The 18,051-nt window shown below is 42.1% G+C and overlaps 1 protein-coding gene across 2 annotated transcripts in view; it reads right to left on the reverse strand.

Moving 5' to 3' along the window:
- LOC138481032 (fibronectin type-III domain-containing protein 3a-like) overlaps positions 1–18,051 on the reverse strand; it is a 2,755,868-nt gene that overhangs the window by 2,548,748 nt on the left and 189,069 nt on the right. The window lies entirely within an intron of this gene.

An 18,051-nucleotide genomic window follows, 5' to 3' on the forward strand; every position in this document is an offset into this window, starting at 1 on the left:
GTCTTTTAGTTTAAATATATTTTTGGCAGCCAGGTAGGAGGCCACAGAGTGTGAGGCCCAGAGGGTTATATCATTGCCAAAGGAAAAGTGCATCAGAATATGAATCATGGGTATTCGAAACTAGGACATCCACTGTAGTGCTATTTGGAGGAGCAAAGTCGTAAATAAGTAATTCTGTTTCATTCATCAGATCAAGATACAATGAACACCAGGGAAGAACATTATAAGCATGAGGCAATAGGCAATCTTTGGCTGCCCAGATGTTTTGGACTACAACTCCCTTCAGTCATAGCCAGCACAGTTTATTGTGAAAACCATAGGTGTTGTAGTACAAAACATCTGGAGAGCCACAGGTTGCAGACCCTTGCAATATAGGAAAACAGGATCACACTAAGAATAGATTTTTGAAAAGGAAAGTATTTGAAGATACAAAATAGTGAACAAAGTGACACAGGCCTTTTAAGCAAAGTATAAGCAAAACACATTTTGTCAACAAGGAGTGTTAAAAGGTTAATAGAGGTATTGAGAAACAATACAGGAAAACATGTCATTCACAGATAGACAAAGCTTTTCAAAACTCAACTCCATAACTTTACATGAGCGTTGAAATATGTCCACAGCTAAAAATTGAGATTTTATGTTAATTTAGGCTCAAAAAGCACACAGTATCTTGGCGCCAAGGAAGAAAAAACTGTTCTACTTTAAAAGTGCCAAAACAGCAAGGTCTTCAATGTTTTGTGAAGGACAAAGGATTGTCAGAGGATTTAACAGAAAGTGGTAGACTGCTCCAGAGTCTAGGTGCAATATCGGAGAAGGCTCACCTCCCAAACCACTTCACCCAGAGCAGCTTTTATGTAACCTAGAAACAGTCATAAAACAAGATCTTAGTTCCTTGTCAGACTGATGCCCGTTTAGTCGAGAAGAGATAAAGGGGTATGGGTAATGCATAGAATCTTAAAAGCTACTCTTCGCTTAATTGGCAGCCAATTTAAGTGCCTAATATCAGGAATTATATGTTGTCTGGAGGGGGTTCAAGTAAGCTGGTGGGCAGAGGCATTTTGTAGATGTAACTTTTGAGGAGTTATTGAGGTAGGCCAAGTAGATTACATCTGAATAATATAGTGTGAATGAATCAAAACAATCACCAACTGAGATCTATGTTGTTGTTCCAAATATGGAAACAACTACAGCATTCTTAACCTTCACGGTCTGATTGGCTCCGGTCAAGGAATAAAGATGTGTCTAAAAAGATGCAACTGCAATTTTGGTAGAATCAAGAATAAAATGTAGGTTTTTATAGTATTTAACTCGGCCGTACTTTTAAATTCTAGATGTCCATACCAGCCAAGACCTCGATTACGTGAGTCATCCGCGTAGTTGAAATTAAAACAAACATTAGCTACCACTAAAGCGGGTGGCAGATATTAAAAAACATGGGGTGGGGCATCTGACTCCTATACACCACAGGAAACCTTGGAGAACGGTGAAAAAAGGGACGCATGGAGAGAATGTTGCCAGCCTTATAGAAAAGACTGGAGCCAATCCAACTTTGAGTTACCTGCACCCATGTTTGAGTAAGGGCAACTACTTAGGGTTGGATGCAGATCAGTAGTTACAGCGTGCATTCTGAGAAACATGACTGCTACTACGCACCCATGATTGCATCCCGTAGGACATTAGAATTTAAATAATTGTGCTATAAATAAAAAAGTGATTTTTCCAACTCTGACACAATTAGTTATTACATTATATGATAAGGATGTTTGATCTAAATGTAAACGAAGACAAGAAAACTACTTTTAAATGACTTAGGAAAGGCAGCACACTTCTTAGAACGATCTGTAACTGCACTGATGGAAGCAGTCGGGGACAGTTTTCAGAGAAAGAATAATAAGTTAATGAATGGAAAGCCTGAGGAATAGTGCAATAGCTCTACAAAGATTATGGTGAGCTGGTAGCACTTGAAGAGCCTGCACCAGCATGTCAGTTTGTTACTTTTGTAAACTCCACAGTTGCAGCTCTGCAAATTCTGTTGCCAACCAAACTGTCAAGATTCAGCGGATGTCTTCTCGCAGATCACTTGCTCCACAGGTCTCAGTGCTCCCTGGGGGCAAAGCAAGGGGGGGGTGGAGGGGTAACTCCAGGTTTATGTGCATAAAGCTCAGCTATCAATGGAAAAAAGCAGCTCAACTGTGTATGCACCGGCAGCGTAAAAAAGATTTGTCTCTTCCCATGCCCTTCATCTGGCAATGTCATTAGTCATTGGTATTGTATCTCATCGGCATGCTGAGATTCCAGTAATCTAATTTGCCCATGCTCAGTCTCCAAGTCCCCACCTCCCTGCTGCTGCCTACTATCTATTTCATCTTGTGGACCTGCTGCCCGCAAGCCCAGAATGACTTTAAACAGTGTGATTAACTGCCAGCCTATCCGCCTTGATGAGTCGGTCTGCAAGGGGCCTGAGCACCTGGCAGAGTGTGGGGACATCACTCAAGTGCTGGCTACCTAACCTCTGTACGGCGCTCCGCTGCTTTTGAGCTAGGTCTGCACTTTAAAAAATAAAAATCAAATACAAATACTAAATGTCCTTGCCTTCCACCAGTTCCACTGCACCGCTGACGGCTTAGTCCTCTTAGCCTGGCGAGTGAAGATGCTCACACTCCTGTCCAGACCAGACAGGCGCAGTCCACTTGGCGTTCTAATGAATCTTATTGCTTGGGGTATATCACTTTAAATCCCAATGAGGCAGTGCTGCTCACAACAGTTCGTGTGCAGTATCAGCAATAATGAAAGAAAAAATGCAAAGTAGTATGATCATTTCCGACTTTCAGCGGTAGAATGCAGCCAGTGAGTAGGACTTTAAAAAAATGTGTTCTTGAATTTTAATTTACTATAACACACCATGACCGAACAGTATAAACGTCCACAACTTTCCAACTCCCAACCCAGATCCTCACCCCTGCCCTTTCAAAAGCAGTGCACCAATAGCCCCCCCCCCCCACTACCACACCCCTTCCCTACTGTAGTTCAGTGCAAGTCCAGGTGTCCTCCATTTCGCTGTGTCTCTACCCACCATCTCAGAAAGCCCCACAGTCCCTCTGTACATCCCTCTAATCTCCTATTCAACTAATGTTACTCACTGATCAGCTCGCAGGGGTTTTAAGCCTGGGCTGGAAGCCAGTTCGTTCAACAGTTGCCCCCAGCCCATTTCAAATAGTTTTCCCCCTCAGGGACTGTTCCCCCCCCCCCCCCCCCCCCCAAGTAATGTACCTCAGACAAACCCCACTGATGTACATCCTGGAGCCATTGCTTCACTGACGGGTCACCCCGCCACTTTCCATGAGATTGCAATTTGCCTCTTGGCTAGGACCAGCAAAAATCTGCCAATTTTATTTCGTGTTTGATGCCGCTTTTTCTCCTGGTAAGAGGCCCCATAGACATACAACATGAGTGCGCTCATAATTACTTCTCAATCACTTATTCATCCGTCCCACCACCTCCTCCTCCCAGTGTCCAGCAATCACTGTGCAGTCCCAAACCATGTGCCAGAAACCTGCATGACTGTCCACATCGCAGAAATTCATGTGTTAAGGAAGGGGTTATCGTGTGCAATTTCTCTGGCATTTAATGCACACTGTGCGTTCCTGGACAACTTTTTTTACCTGCTCCCACACCTTTACCCACAGTTTGTCAGAGATCGACAAACCTGCGTGTCTTTCCCACTTTTCCTCTTCACGTGCGGTTTGTAAGGCCATTTACACCCTGGAAATCCTCCACCTGCCGTCCCCAAGTGCCAACAACGTTTGAACCATGGTGCTGGTCTCCGGTTCTTCTGGGGTGTGCTCCCACAGTTCCGCTACTCTCTGGACCACCTTTGCATAGGTACGTGGCCACGCGTTACCCCATATGTCCATCTCCACTCACACATCATTAGTTTTCCCCCTGTGAAAAAATCCCCCAGTGTCGTATAATGCCCCTCCTTCAGGGTTGCCAACCCTACACCCCTCAGTGCCGTTACATCAAATTCTATGGGTAGCTCTGCACCATAAAGACCCTTGACCCTCATTGTCACCACAAACTTTTTCCACACTTCCTCTACCACCCTAAAAACATTTGTGTCCCCTTTACTGCCTACAGGATTCCACATAGTTATACGCCCAGTCTGTCATCTGGGATCCCACAATAGTTATATGCCCTGTGACATCTGGGATCCCTCCCAACAAAGAGGAAATCTGCCCCCCCCGGGGGCCATATTTTAGTGGGCTACAGAGTGTAAATTTTGCCACCATCAAATATGATTCAAAATCTGGCATATTCAGTTCCCCATCCGCATGCCCAGTGTTCCATAATAGTTCCCCATGTATTTTATCCAGCATCCTGAAATTTTTTGTTTTTTTTTCTTCTAGGACATATGGGAAACTGGTGAAAAAGTACAACAGCCTGGGGAGCACCACCATTTTACGAAGAGCCACCCTCCTCATTAACGAGAGAGGCAGTTTCAGTTTGCCCAGGAAAGGGGTAATGGAGATGGGGTGGTAGTCGGGCAGGAATGATCGGCAGAAGGGTTTTTGAGGAGAGGGAGCACAAGGGAGTGCTTGAGGAGTGAGGGGAAGGTTCCAGTGGCAAAGGAGTGATTGCAGAAATCTGTCAAGGCTGGGGCAAGGGAGACAATGTTTTCCTTGAAAGTTCTGGAGGAGCGGCGGCGCACCTGTTTAGAAGAGACTTTCATAGAGCGGACTTATCTCAAAACCTCCTCAAGTGAAATGGGAGACAAAGAGGAGAGTAGGAGGTGAGAGGTGAGGGTGGGGGCAAGGGAGGCCTGAGAGTAGGTCAGGGAGAGGGGTGGCAAGTAGAGCAAAGAGGACAGGATTTCCTGAGTTTTAGAAATGAAGTGAGGCCACAGAAGTGCAGATGGCCAGGGTAGGCAGAGGAGAGGTGCAGAGTGCAGTAGGGTTGGCGAGTTCCTTGCAGATTTTGAAAATCTCAGCCGTGTTGTTGGGAGGCCACAGAGATGCAGGCTTGGCTTTAGGCCCTCTTCTTAGAGCAGATGGAGTCTGTATTGCCTTTGGAGAAGGAGGCAGGCCAGTTTGTCAGAGGATGAGCTTGAAGCTTACAACTTCCGTTCAGCTTGCGTTTGAGCGGCCAGGTCAGAGTCATACCAAGAATTGCACTTGGAGACAGGCTTAATGGATACTCATCACAGGGGCAAGGATGTCCAAGTTATTGGAGAGAGGAAGGTTAGTAAGTATTGTATCCGAGTGAGAGTTGGAGGCCGCAGGAGGAGGGGAGTGAAGGTGGCAGAAAAGGCGGTGGCTGACACTCGCTTCATGGGTCGTATGATGGAGAAGGAGGCTTGCCAGTGTGGAGGGGGTTTAGCAAAGGGACCAAGGAGGGCCAGGTGAGAGGAGAGGAGTGATGAGAGGGTTGGAGATGGGGAAGTCAGAAGAGATGAGAGCATCCAAGGAGTGGCCAGTTACGTGTGTCGGACCAGAGGGAAGAAAGAAGAGGGAGACAAAGAGATTGCAGAAGAGCCCTGAGGCCGCAACGGAGTGATCTGAATAACCAGGTTACTCACCGTAGTGACCACCTTACTCCTGTCCATAGTCCCATTTCCTCCATTCTTATGGGACATCTCTCCGTCCTGTGGGACGGGACCAGAGCACTTTGTAAAAAGCATCCAATTTTTTTTTCAAAAATGTGTCCATCCTCTCTTTCTTGCGCCCATCAGTCCTTTTCTATCGCCAGGTCAGAGACCTATTAGCAATAACAAAGGAACCTTATTAGAGGGGACGGCGGGCGGGCGTATGGAAGAAAGGGGACTATGGACTAGGAGTAAGGTGGTCACTACGGTGAGTAACCTGGTTATACTCCTAAGTTCCGCCCCTTTTCCTCCATACTTTTGGGAGATTCCCAAGCACTCCTAAAAGGAACTACGAGAGGATGGAAATATCCCTTACTGAAAAAGGTTCTTCAGCACAGCCCGACCAAACTGAACATCAGCTCTTGAGCTCATGTCAAGACAATAATGCTTACAAAAAGCAGATGGGGAGGCCCAAGTAGCTGCCCTAGCGATTGACTCCCAGGGGAGACATTTCTGAAAAGCAACCGCGGCTACCTTACCCCGCACCAGGTGTGCATGAATACCCCTAGGAGGCTTCGGCCCTTGGACGGTGAAAGACTAATAGTCGCCTTAGATGCCTGCTTACCCTGAGGGTTACCAAATAGTTGAGAACTCCTAAGCTCGGATGTTCTGTCCAGATAGAACCTAAGAGCCCTCCTGACATCGAGACAATGCAGAACCCTTTCTGCCTCTGAGGCAGGGTTCGGAAAAAAGACCGGCAGGGAGATCGACTGATTCAGATGGAACTCAGATACCACCTTCGGCAGGAAAGCAGGATTTGTTCTTATGACTACTTTATCCTTGTGAAAGACCAAAAAGGGGTGCTCCACCGACAAGGCCTGCAGCTCACTCACCCACCTCGCTGACGTAACGGCGACCAAAAAGGACACTTTCCAGGATAGGCACTTGAGGTCCACCATGGCCATTGGTTCAAAAGGCTTATGGCACAACGCCGTCACGACTACATTTAGATCCCACGGTGGGTGTGGACTACAAATTGGAGGTTAGAAGCGTGTTAAGCCTGCAAAATGCCTCTTAACCACTGGATTACACAGAGTAAGAGCATTGGTCCGTAGAAAGGTAAGCAGAGACCGCTGAAAGGTAAGTTCTGCATGACAGAACATGAACACCTGACTCTAAGGACAGCATCGTGTCAATCGTAGCCCCCCTTGGGTCCAACTGTTTATCCAAACACCAGTGACAGAACCTGAGCCATTTACTTCTGTATTGGGATCTAGTCGAGGGTTTCCTGGCTGCCTGGATAATACGCATGTTATCCTCAGACAAGTTAAGATGTTTTTAAGACTTGAACTCAGGCACCATGCCGCCAAGCTGAGCGATTGTGGGAAGGGGTGCCACAGCTGCTGTTCTCTGTGGTGAAGAAGATTGGGAGTCACTGGCAACCTGATCGGCAGAAACACCGACATGCATTGAAGTTCTGAGAACCAAAACCTGGCCGGCCACCACGGGGCTTTGAGTAGAAGGGAACAGTTCACAGAGTTCTTCAGCTTGCAAATTGCTCGGTGAACTAGAGGCTTGCAAATTGCTCGGTGAACTAGAGGCTGCCCCCTCCCCTTGTCATTTTCATACCGACGGAGTATTCCCAATCATCTGCATCCGGAGCATACAAGTTGATCACAGACATGTTTTATCCTTCCAATTGACCCACAACTGCTATGGTTCTCCCTGCAGTATCCCCCATCGTCCTTTGCATCTGTAGAGGAACCTCCGGGGCTACCCATATCAGAACCTCTCTGGCAAATGTGGAGTATGAGGAGCCAAACACCCTAGCTCCCCATTTGGATTCCAGTTTCTGCAGGGCCGTACCTTGCAGATGGGTTTCCAGCAACAATGCTAACTGTATAGCGCGCTGTTTGTACTGCCTCACCTGTATTCACTTCCTGCTGTTGCCCAATCCCAGTAGGTTCCATATACCCATTCTAAGTCGGCCCGCACCCCTTCAGCTGAGCAAGGTGGATCTGTGTGCATCTTCTACCTCTGAGACCCCCGTCCCATAGTATCTGACAATATGAACTTCTGTTTGTTCCGGTCCGGGGATAACGACTCAACAACGAGCAAACCCCTCACCCCTGAACTCCCAACTCCCCCTTGACCCTGCCCCCACCCCAACCAGTCTCCCCCTGTCCCTCCTCTCTCCCCATCCCATTTCCCCCTTCCTGTTTCCCCCCTCCCCCTTTCTGTCAACACTCACCCAGTACCAACCAAGTTAGCACTTTATCCCCCACCTTCCTACAAGTGTGGACAGTGAATCTCGGTTTCAGCGGCAGACCAGTCCTTCCACCTGCTCAGACCGCCTTCACACTGTTCATATCTTCTTGCATAGGTCAGTGGACATCCCACCAAAGCCTATGTTGGGTCAGGCACAGTCAGTGTCCAGCCGCCTCCAATATCCTGTTCTAGTCACTATCCAGCCTGTGTCAGTTTCCTGTCGGAGGATAGCCCCGCCTTCTGTGATAGATTTGCTTGATCACACGTAGATTAGCCGAGAAATGAGTCATGTAGTGCAGGTTCCTCTCCCTCAATCTGCATCTGAATGATCAAACAATCCCCTCTGCTCCAATCTCCTCTGCTTCTGAACCTCCTGCATAAAGCCCAGAAAGGGGGGTATTGTGGCATTATTGATTTCAAAGGGACTGGCATTCCGTTCCACCTGCAAGATAGTATCTCGGTCCCTGAAGTTAAGCATTTTGGCCACTATCGGTCTGGGCTGTTCTCCTTTGCGGCAGGGGCCTGCCAGGCACTCTGTGCGCTGTCTCCACCGTGAAAAGCTTCAATAAGCCTCCGAGATGCAACGTGTCCAGGATCAATTTCTCAACATATAATTCAACACTCAGACCTTCCCAACGTGCAGGGGCCCCCACCAGGCAGATGTTCTGGCGGGAACGGCCTTCCGAGTTCTCTGCTTTGTCCCCAAGTTCCTTCATTGCCCCAATGAGGCCTTGCATTTATTTTTTTTGAACGAAACAAGGTAGTCTTCAACGGTGGTCAACCGCTGTTGCACCTCTGTCACTCGCTCGCTTTCTGCAGGTCAGCTCTTACCAGGGACACATCTACTCAAACCTCCTGTATATTCTTATGGTTAAATTGCTAATCCCACAGGAAGAGCACTTTTTGGGTGGCTTATAATAACTTCGCTCTCCCTGGACGAATCCTCACCAAACTTTGCAAAAAAGGATATGGCCCACTCAATTCTTTTGCAAAGTTTGGTGAGGTTTGGTTCAGGGGGGCAAAGTTATAGGGGGTCCCAACATTTCTTTTTTTCCCCATAGACTGAATAGGAAAAAAAAAAAACTGCGCACGCCTACAGCCCAAACCGCTGGACGGATTCTCAACAAATTTGCGGCAGGAGCAGCGGCTTGGTCCCAAAAGCGTGCTTTTGTAAATTTGGTGAAAATCCATCCAGTAGGTTTTTTTCAAACAATCAAAAAGTGGGTCTAAAAAAAATTAGTGATATCTATGTCTGCTCCGCGGACACACTTCACTGTTCGCTCTGCGGACAGGACACCGATTGGTTAAACGGTTTGCGTTATGTCCGTGGACATGTGACGTGTTCGCTGATTGGATGGTGAAGAGCGTGAAGTGTGTCAGATTGTTCCGAAGCGCCCGCCATCTTGGATCCGCCGACAGCGTGGCAGGGAACAGAGGCAAAATGCAATTTTGGGGAGCGTTTTGGTGTGCAAGAGTGCTTGGGGAGGTTTGGGCAGTAAGAGATGGTTCAAATACTGTATTTGTTTAGGTGGTAGGTGCCCCTGATGTGTTCGCCATGCACGCAGACAGTACGTAGACACTATTCCCCGTCCGTGCTGTCCGCAGGCAAGTTCAAACTGTTCCAAGGACACGCGCGGTGTCGGCGTACATAAAAAAATGCCCATATGGCATAGTTAAAATGTTTGATTCTATAGGTGTGATCTATGGGTGTGATACGCTGCGGTGGTTGTGGCCAGGGCCTCGAGTATTGGGTGCATGGCCGAAGGCCGTAGGCCATAGGCCATGCACCCAAGACTCGAGGCCCTGGCCACAACCACCGCAGCGTATCACACCCATAGATCACACCCATAGAATCGAATATCTATCAGATATTTGCAAATCTACAGTTTGTGTACTGTTTGATTTGTATAGTTTGTATGTGAAGTTTTGGCTACGTCATGTCATTAAGATTGTAGAGTTTGGTAACAAGCACTGCAGTGTAACATATCCATGTAAGTAAACATTTTGTATTGTGGTGTATGGTTAGATGTTTGCTTCAATGGTTCTGTTATGCAGCAGTATTTGTGTGCGCTATTAGAATATTCTCACTGTTTAATTTTTTGTGATTGGATATATTTTTTTCATGAGTTGGGTAACTGGAGCAGATATTCTTTTTCAATTTCTGTGATAAAAGAAAAGATCATGTTAGTGTAGGTATTTTATAAAGACTTATTACATTGCAAAACAGACATTTCAGCTTTTTTTCAACCCTCATTTAGTAGTTTACAAACCAGTGTACTGTGCAATTTGCTCAGTTTCTGTGTTTGTTTTTTAAATCATTGGGTCTGTGGGAAATAAAATCCATGTTGGATTAAAACAAACCTTTTTTTGTTATGCTACAGTATGTTTGTTTGTTTGTTTTCAGTGTTCACTTGTTGTTTCTGGCTAATGTTCTATCTGTTGGCTGGTTGCAGATTGTTACATACCTGGTGTTGAATTTTAAGTGGTTATAGTTGGGTTGTTGCAGATTTTAGAAGCAGTTAGATACCTGTTGGCGTATTCTAAATGTTTATTTCTTGTTATAATTTAGTGAAATTGATTTATCGGTTTGGTTGTTATAAAATCTTGGGGGCTGTTAGATACCGGTTTATAGTTTTTTAATTGAAGTTTTATTAATGTTTATGCACAGATTAGTTATTAGTGGTATTGATTTATTTGTTTTGTTGTTGAAAAATCTTGGAGCAGTTGATACCTGCTGGCATATTTTATCTGTTTATAGTTTTCTAATTGAAGTTTTGTTAATGTTCAAGTACAGATTAGGTATTACATTTTGGTTTTAAGAAGATTAAATAAGCGTTTATAAGATTTGCTGGTAATCTCTGCATTACATTCGAACCATCCACAATTCTTTTTTATATATGTAGTGTAGGGACCTGCATTGGTTGTGCCTCCTGCGTAGTAGATTATACCCATTGTTGTGAAGGTTTTCTTACCAACCGATACTTGACCATGTGTAAATCCAGTTAGCTTGCAGTTGTTTTTGGTACCATCTGCATTAGAACGTAGAAGCATTAATATTATGTATTTACTATGTGTTTGTATTAGTAAGGTGGAGCGATTATCTGAATTGCAGGTACTACATAATCTACCATGGTTTGCATTTTGTACAAGTTGCTGAAATGGAATGGATTCAAAATTCGGCATGGATACATACACGAAGCGCTCATTAGGGATTTGTTCCTGTGCAACAGAGAGTGCATGTATGTTTCCACATGTATGAAATCTGGAAGATTTCATTTATAGGTATGTTTTCTTTTCCAGTACTTGTAGTAAGTACATTAGAACATTCTTGTGGATCTTCTTGTGAGTTTATAGTGAATTTCACCCTTCAAGCACAGTAGTCCAATTCTTGTCTTATTCCATGAACTCTATATGTGTGGTCAGGATTGTTGGTTGCATTTCTATGAAGGACTAACATTTGCAAACACAATTGGTCTGTACTGTGTAAGTAAATATTGTCAACAATTGGTCGAAATTGAAATAGAATATTGATTGCTACATTTGCGTAGCAATTTACACCAGTTATATTTGAAAATTTGAATGGACCAGATAGTTCTGTGTCCAAGTCATTTTTTCGGAGTCTGTGTTGCTTCTTTGAAGAAGTACCCGAGTTACTTTGAATAATAGATTCTTCTTTGGTTGTGGTAACTGATGAACTATTAGCTTATTTTACTCACTTTGGAGGATTTGCAGTGATATCCTGTTGCATTTCTGCTTGAATTCGTTTTCTTTTACGTTTTCCTTTTTGTGGAACAGGATATGTTTTTAGATGGGGGGTGTATAGTGAACGTAGTCTATTGTATTCTAAAATGCAAGGAATATCAGCGTTTACTTTACTTGCATCAAAGTTGATTAGAAATAGACTGTCAAGGGTACGTAAGCGTGATAGTGCTACGTAGCTCATGCCTTCTTTAAAGACTGTGTTCCCAATATCTATCAATGCTTTATCTAGGGTAAGACCTTGTGATTTGTGAATGGTGACTGCGTGTATGCTAGAGTTAGAGAAAATTGTCCTCTGCGTACATACATGTCTTTGAAAAGAAGGAATCGAACTGTTGAGCGCCCTATCCTTTTTACTTCTGAAAGTTTGTCAAAGAGAATATTGACAAACTGAATGTTGTCAAGTGGGTATGTTTGAAAGCCAACCACTGTACCAAGTAATCCATTAACTAGTCCTTGTTCCACGTCAAGGTTATGTTTAAGAATTACTCTACAGTTTAAGGATAATTTTAATATTTTCTCCAAACCCGCTGTGTTGGAGATAGAATGTTCCAAGGTATTTAGTCTTGTTGTGGCTTGTTGACACATGGGTAGTGTCATACCATGTACGTCCAGTTTGTCTGTGGAGCAAATTTCATTTATTGATTGCATTTCAACATTGTTTCATTGAATTTGGAACAGCTTGCAAGAGTTGGCATTAAGGACATACAATTGACATTTTTGTGTGCTAATTGTTCCATGACATCAGTAGCACATGAGTTATGGCCATAAAGTGCAGGGATGTGCCTGGTTTTTAATATTGCTTGTGCTTCTTGTGCACCAACTCCAATACTTTTTAAAATGTTGGGGTAAGTGAGGTCTGCAGATTGGCGCATGTTTTCTGTTAATTCTTTATAATGTTCTTTGGAAATGTTGCCAAAAGGTTGACATTTCCTATGCTGCCAACAGTTTTACGGCAAAGGTTTTAAAAATAGGTTCACCTTTCACTGGTGTCAATTGAAGGTCTCCGAAAACAAAGTGTTTTCCTCCAAAGAGCTCTTCGTAGTTTAAGTACTTTTTGTAATCCGAGATGAATCAAAGCCAACATTAGGTTGGGGCCATGCTCACTTCATCTATTAGTAGCATTTTCATTTGTTTTAGCACTCTGCGCAGTTCCATTGCAGCTTCTGTAGAAAGTTTGTAATATTCTAATTTGTTTTGGTGCTCTACTGGAAGGAGTAGAAATCAGTGTAAAGTGACACCGCCTATGTTGTAGGCAGCTAGACCTGTGGGGGCAGTTACAACAGCTGACAGTTTGTGGTTTGTCAATTGTTGAAGAAACTTGCTAATGATTTTGATTAAGAATGTTTTGCTTGAACCAGCTTCAGGACTGACGTATAGTAGTATAGGTTTGTAATTTTGGCAGGTACATTCTTTATTTTCATGTTGTACACCATGTGCAATTGGTTTTGTTACTTCTTGAAAAATGGTACGCTGCTCTTTGTTCTGATTGTAGTACAGTTAAGTCTTCTGTATCTTCTTCATAGTGACACATGGTGTTCTCTACTTCTGTCATAGCTAATTCTGCCTCATTTGCTATTAGTGGCTGTCCCAGTGGTTCTTGGCTTCCTGTTACAGAAGGTTGACTACTGTCGCGAGTGTCCTTATCTAGTTGGCCTGGAGTTCTTCGTGTTGCTATTCATTGTGCAACATTGTTTGGTACGGTCTAAAGTTTACATTGGTGATGGTGCTTTCATCTGCTTTGAAAGAGTCTTCATAGGAGTCATAGTTTTCTAGTATCTCTTCTTTTCTCCATTGTTTAAAAAGTTGTAGCAGGGACATGCAATATAGTTCTTTATGTTGAGGAGTTTTTAATGACAATTTGATATGATTTATTAAGCTTGGTTTGGTAAGTTTCACTAAGCTGCCTTCACAATTTGTCACTCTATATCTACCTTTGTTTTCATCAGGTTGTATATTATTTTTGTATGTGAAATTATGGGCTATGTAGTATACACACATGGTTTCCAAAGTGGTACTCCTGTTTGGGTAGTATGTGTCTAGTAAATTATTTTTCAAAATGTCTTGGCTGTTGGGATCATTTTTGGCTATTGTTTCTATGTCGTCGTATGATATGAGAACTCTTTCTAGATTTAGCAGGACCAAGACTTAGCCATACTATATTTTCAGATTTTCCATACAAAGCAGTACTGGTTAAACGATCTGCAGCTTCATAGGAGCCACATTCTCGATGAGAGAGCATTTTTATGCCTAAACTGTACAATTTCTGAGATAGTGTTTTGTCCGATGATGGGTAATTCCAGAGGTCTTGAAGCTCTGTTTTTTCTGCTTTTGTTAAGTAGGCTGTAACATATTGTGCAACTGCAGTGGAATGTCTGCAATGTACTGCACATCTATGTTTGCATTCCATAAGAGGGCAATGATTGCATTGTAATCATTGATATATTTAGCTTCTTCCGTTCTTTTTATGTAATATGTGTTCTTAGGTGATTTACCTTTAACACGATGTCTAACTGAAGACATGAAGTTGCTCACTTCACCTGTTTCTGTAACTGGTCTAGGGAAACCAAAGCGGCATTTGGTGTAGTATTTCCCTTTGTTTTTGTATTTGCGACAATATTTGCCACATTTGTGTCTTGGAAATTGTACAATTTGTGCATGAAGATCACTATTTGTTGCTTCCGATGGAATTTCACAAGTGACATATTTTTCTATAAACTGTAAAACAGTGGCATCACCGTCTTGACCAAATTTAGGAGCATCTTTAATCCATAAAAGCATGTGGCTATGGGGTGCTCCTCTGGCTTGGTGTTCTTTTCTCCAAAAGAAGTGTTGTACTTCTCCGAGGGGAGGAACAGTTTTATTACAAATAAAGTGTAGGATCTAGAGAGCAAAGTTCTCCAGGTGTTAGTATATCTATATTTGCTTTGTTTTTGTTCGATATGCGTAGGAAATCATGTAAATCTTACCATGCATATTCTGCACAACTTAATGTAACAAACCAAGTGGGTGGGCCAAGGTTTATCATACAACGTACATCTGCGTGACGTCGGAACCAGTACTCTTTCGTACCACGCATGTTTGCCAACAGATTTGTAATGCTCGATAGTAAAACCTCATCTTTTTCTTGCACTCTTTGTATTAATTGCATAGCTGACATATTTCGAAAGTGGGTTCCTGATTTCCATGTGTGTGCAACTCCATAACAGAGTTGCTAGTTCACTTTCAAAAGAGTAGGTGGCATAGGTATTCCACATTTTGTCTAAATCTGGGATCTTCAGAATACATTCATAATGAGCGGTATTCTGATGCTGTTATCTGAATAGGTCTATCATTGTACCTTCCTCCTTTGCCAGTAGGAAAGAGTAGAGGAAAAGCATGTGCTATTCTTTTTTCCCCATATGCCGATTGGTGATCCTTTGGTTTGTCGCATTTGGTACGTTTCTAGTGCATAATCTATGGTGTCATTAGAGTGTAATGGATGAATTGTATTTACTGGTCTAAAATATTGGATACTGTAGCAGGATCTAGAAGTTCAAATTGACCAGTTTTTGGTGACTCTTGAATTATTTCAGTTGTTTCCCTTAAGTTTTCTTCAATATTTATTTCTTTATAGTATTCATTATTGTTTTTTAGATATTGCAAGGCTTGTCTAACTTTATGTAAGTCTACGAATTGTTGCCAATTTTTTTTGTCTTTTGTAGGTACACCATTTACTAAGAAAATGAAAGATTGCTCTATTGGACGTTGCACTCTCAGATGGTGCACATTTTCTTTTAGATCTAATGGTAAATAAACTACTTTGCCATGAATGCCTTTCACCAATTCAGAGGGAGGTAATTTTGCTGTTTTTGGTTGAAGGCGTATTATTGCTTGAAAAGGGTGCACTGTTTGAATTATGATGCTCTCATATAAATTGAGTTGTTGGAGGGGTTTTGGTAGTGGGAATAATTCCAAGTTATTTGCGATAGCACGTGAAGGAGTTTGGTGGTTGTCAAGTTTTGTAGTGCAGTAACTGCAAATTATTAAGGGGTCAGTTATTTCATATTTGTTTTCTGCTATAAGGTAGATAGCTAATTCAAACCATTTGGAATCTTCATTGTCTTCTATATGTTACGTCTATAGTTTTTGTGTTACTTTTATAAAAAGTTCTGTGGCAACACACACACACATGGTTTGGTACTTCAGCGGATGTACTTTTAAATTTTAGTATTTATTTTTTGTATGTGTGTAGTAGAAGGTTGCCATGTGTAGAATTGTTGCTAGTCTGTGGTAAAGCTATTGCATTTTGTAAGTGGCTTTCACTTCCAAAATAAACATTTTCTGGATATGCTCGATTTCTTCAAGTAGGTATTTGGCTGTACCATGTCGAAGATTGTTATTTAAATTGGCTAGTGCTAAAGCAGGACTTTTAGCATAGAACAGTTTATAGACTAGATTTCTATAGTTGAATGATGTGTTGATATCATTTTGATATGATGGAAGGTGCTTTTGCAAATTGGTCCTGAAATGCAGGCTAATGAATGTCCTTGTAGTCTTGTGTATTTGCGCACTGGACAGATATCCATATTTTGCAGCAGTTTCATTTTGATTTTGTCTTTGCCTTTCACATACTGATTGAGGAACTGGCATAAAGATTTGAAAGATTTTTTGGGAATGTTACACATTGACGTACATGGCCATTTGTATACTGGACGTTCTGGTTCAGTTAAATGAAGAGGTAATTCTCTAGGGATATTTTTGTAAGCAGTATTTCTTGTTGCATTATGGTATTAAGTTTTTCATAATCTCCTCCACTGCTATGTATGGCAATTGTGTTTGTTTGGTTTTGTTTGTATGCTTCTTCATTAAAATATGGTTCTGTGCTCGTGGTGTAACTCCATTCACCTCCACAGACATTTAAGAAGTTATTTTTGTTGACATTCCGTTTATTGAGAAGTCTTTTTTGTAATTTAGTAGTTAGTTTTGTTAGTGGTTTCATTCTGTTCGACACTAAAATAAATAGCTTTTTTTTTTAGAAGGATTGCACTGTCTATCAAAGCTTCTAAGAATAATTTTCTACGGTAGGTTTTAAGGGTTGTGCATGATTTGTCTTCTGTTTTTATAAGATTCTGGAGGGCTCTGTGGTGGCACATTTTTGCTAAAATACTTTTTTGGTATGGTTACTTGCTAGTATATCAAGATATATAGGAGCAGTTTTAGCAGTAGTGGTAGCTGAATTCTTGTTAATCATTTTCTGTTTCGTTTTACATTTTGCTAGAGGAGGCAAAGTTTCTGTACTGGAAGCTTGTTTTGTTTCGCTAAATTACTGTATTAGCTGTTTTGTTTGTTTGAACTTTTTGTACAAACTCTGCTAGAGATGGATGCTTATTTTGGACACTTATTTTCATTTGCTCTATTTCTGCGTTGCTTTCTATGGGCTTGCTTTTTGGTAGGCATTCTTTGGGCCTGTTGAGAAAAAAAAAGAAGGTATGGGTTGGGCCGTTCTGCAATGTATGTGTGCTGTGTGCATGAGTGTGAGTATGATGGTAGAGATGTATGTGGTGGTGTGTGATTGTGCATTGGGCAGCTACAATTAGTTGGGAAGGCTATTCTTCTATTTGTGAGTTAGTATACTGTGGTTCAGATGACAGTAGAAAGTGAGCTAGTGGTGAGGAGAAGCACTAATAGTAAGTCTAATGGTATACAATTAAAACAGTTATTTGTTTTGTAATACTAACATTCTTGGGGTTGAGTTATGTTATTTGTGTTCCAAAAAACGAGGATTTGTGTGCCATTCTGCCTGCTAATCCCTGTTTAATAAATGGGGATTTGTGGGCAGAGTGGTGCAGAAATCTGTTTTTTTGGTGTACAAGTTACATGAATGAACCACACAGTGTGTTTAAGTAACAGTAAGACTATTAAGGTAGTATTGTACTTACTCTTTTTTGTGGAATGAGCAGGTTTCTTCGGATATGCTGTTTGTAGTTCAGATGCTGCTGATTTTCAGGAGAGTGGTCTTCACTGCAATTGTAAAAGAAAGAAGTTAGTAATTTTGTGTGTTTATAGCAGTGATGTTAATTTAGACGTTGATTTTTATGTTTTTGCAGTAGTATTCTTGTTTGATATCTGAACATAGTGTATGCATGCATTTCATTTGACTATGTGCAGCCTTTATATTTTATTTAAAATATGTTCGTTCAACATGGTTTGCAAATGAGTAGAATATTAAGTGTATGAACTTCACTTGGTTTTTTAAAGCTGTGTTGTAGATAGCAGGCAGGTTTGGAAGTGACAGTTGATTATAGTAGATGGGAAAAATTGCAATAAGTTCATTTTATAGGTTATACAGGTTTAGTGGCATTACTCTGTTTTTATGCATTCGTAAGAGTTGTACATGTACTGTGAATAAAATATGCATACCTGTAGTTTGTATTCATGCATGTGGATATGCATGCAGCTGT

The sequence above is a fragment of the Ambystoma mexicanum genome, chromosome 5p (genome assembly GCF_040938575.1).
Source record: "Ambystoma mexicanum isolate Mex_15411 chromosome 5p, UKY_AmexF1_1, whole genome shotgun sequence".
In the NCBI taxonomy this organism is placed as follows: Eukaryota; Metazoa; Chordata; class Amphibia; order Caudata; family Ambystomatidae; genus Ambystoma; species Ambystoma mexicanum.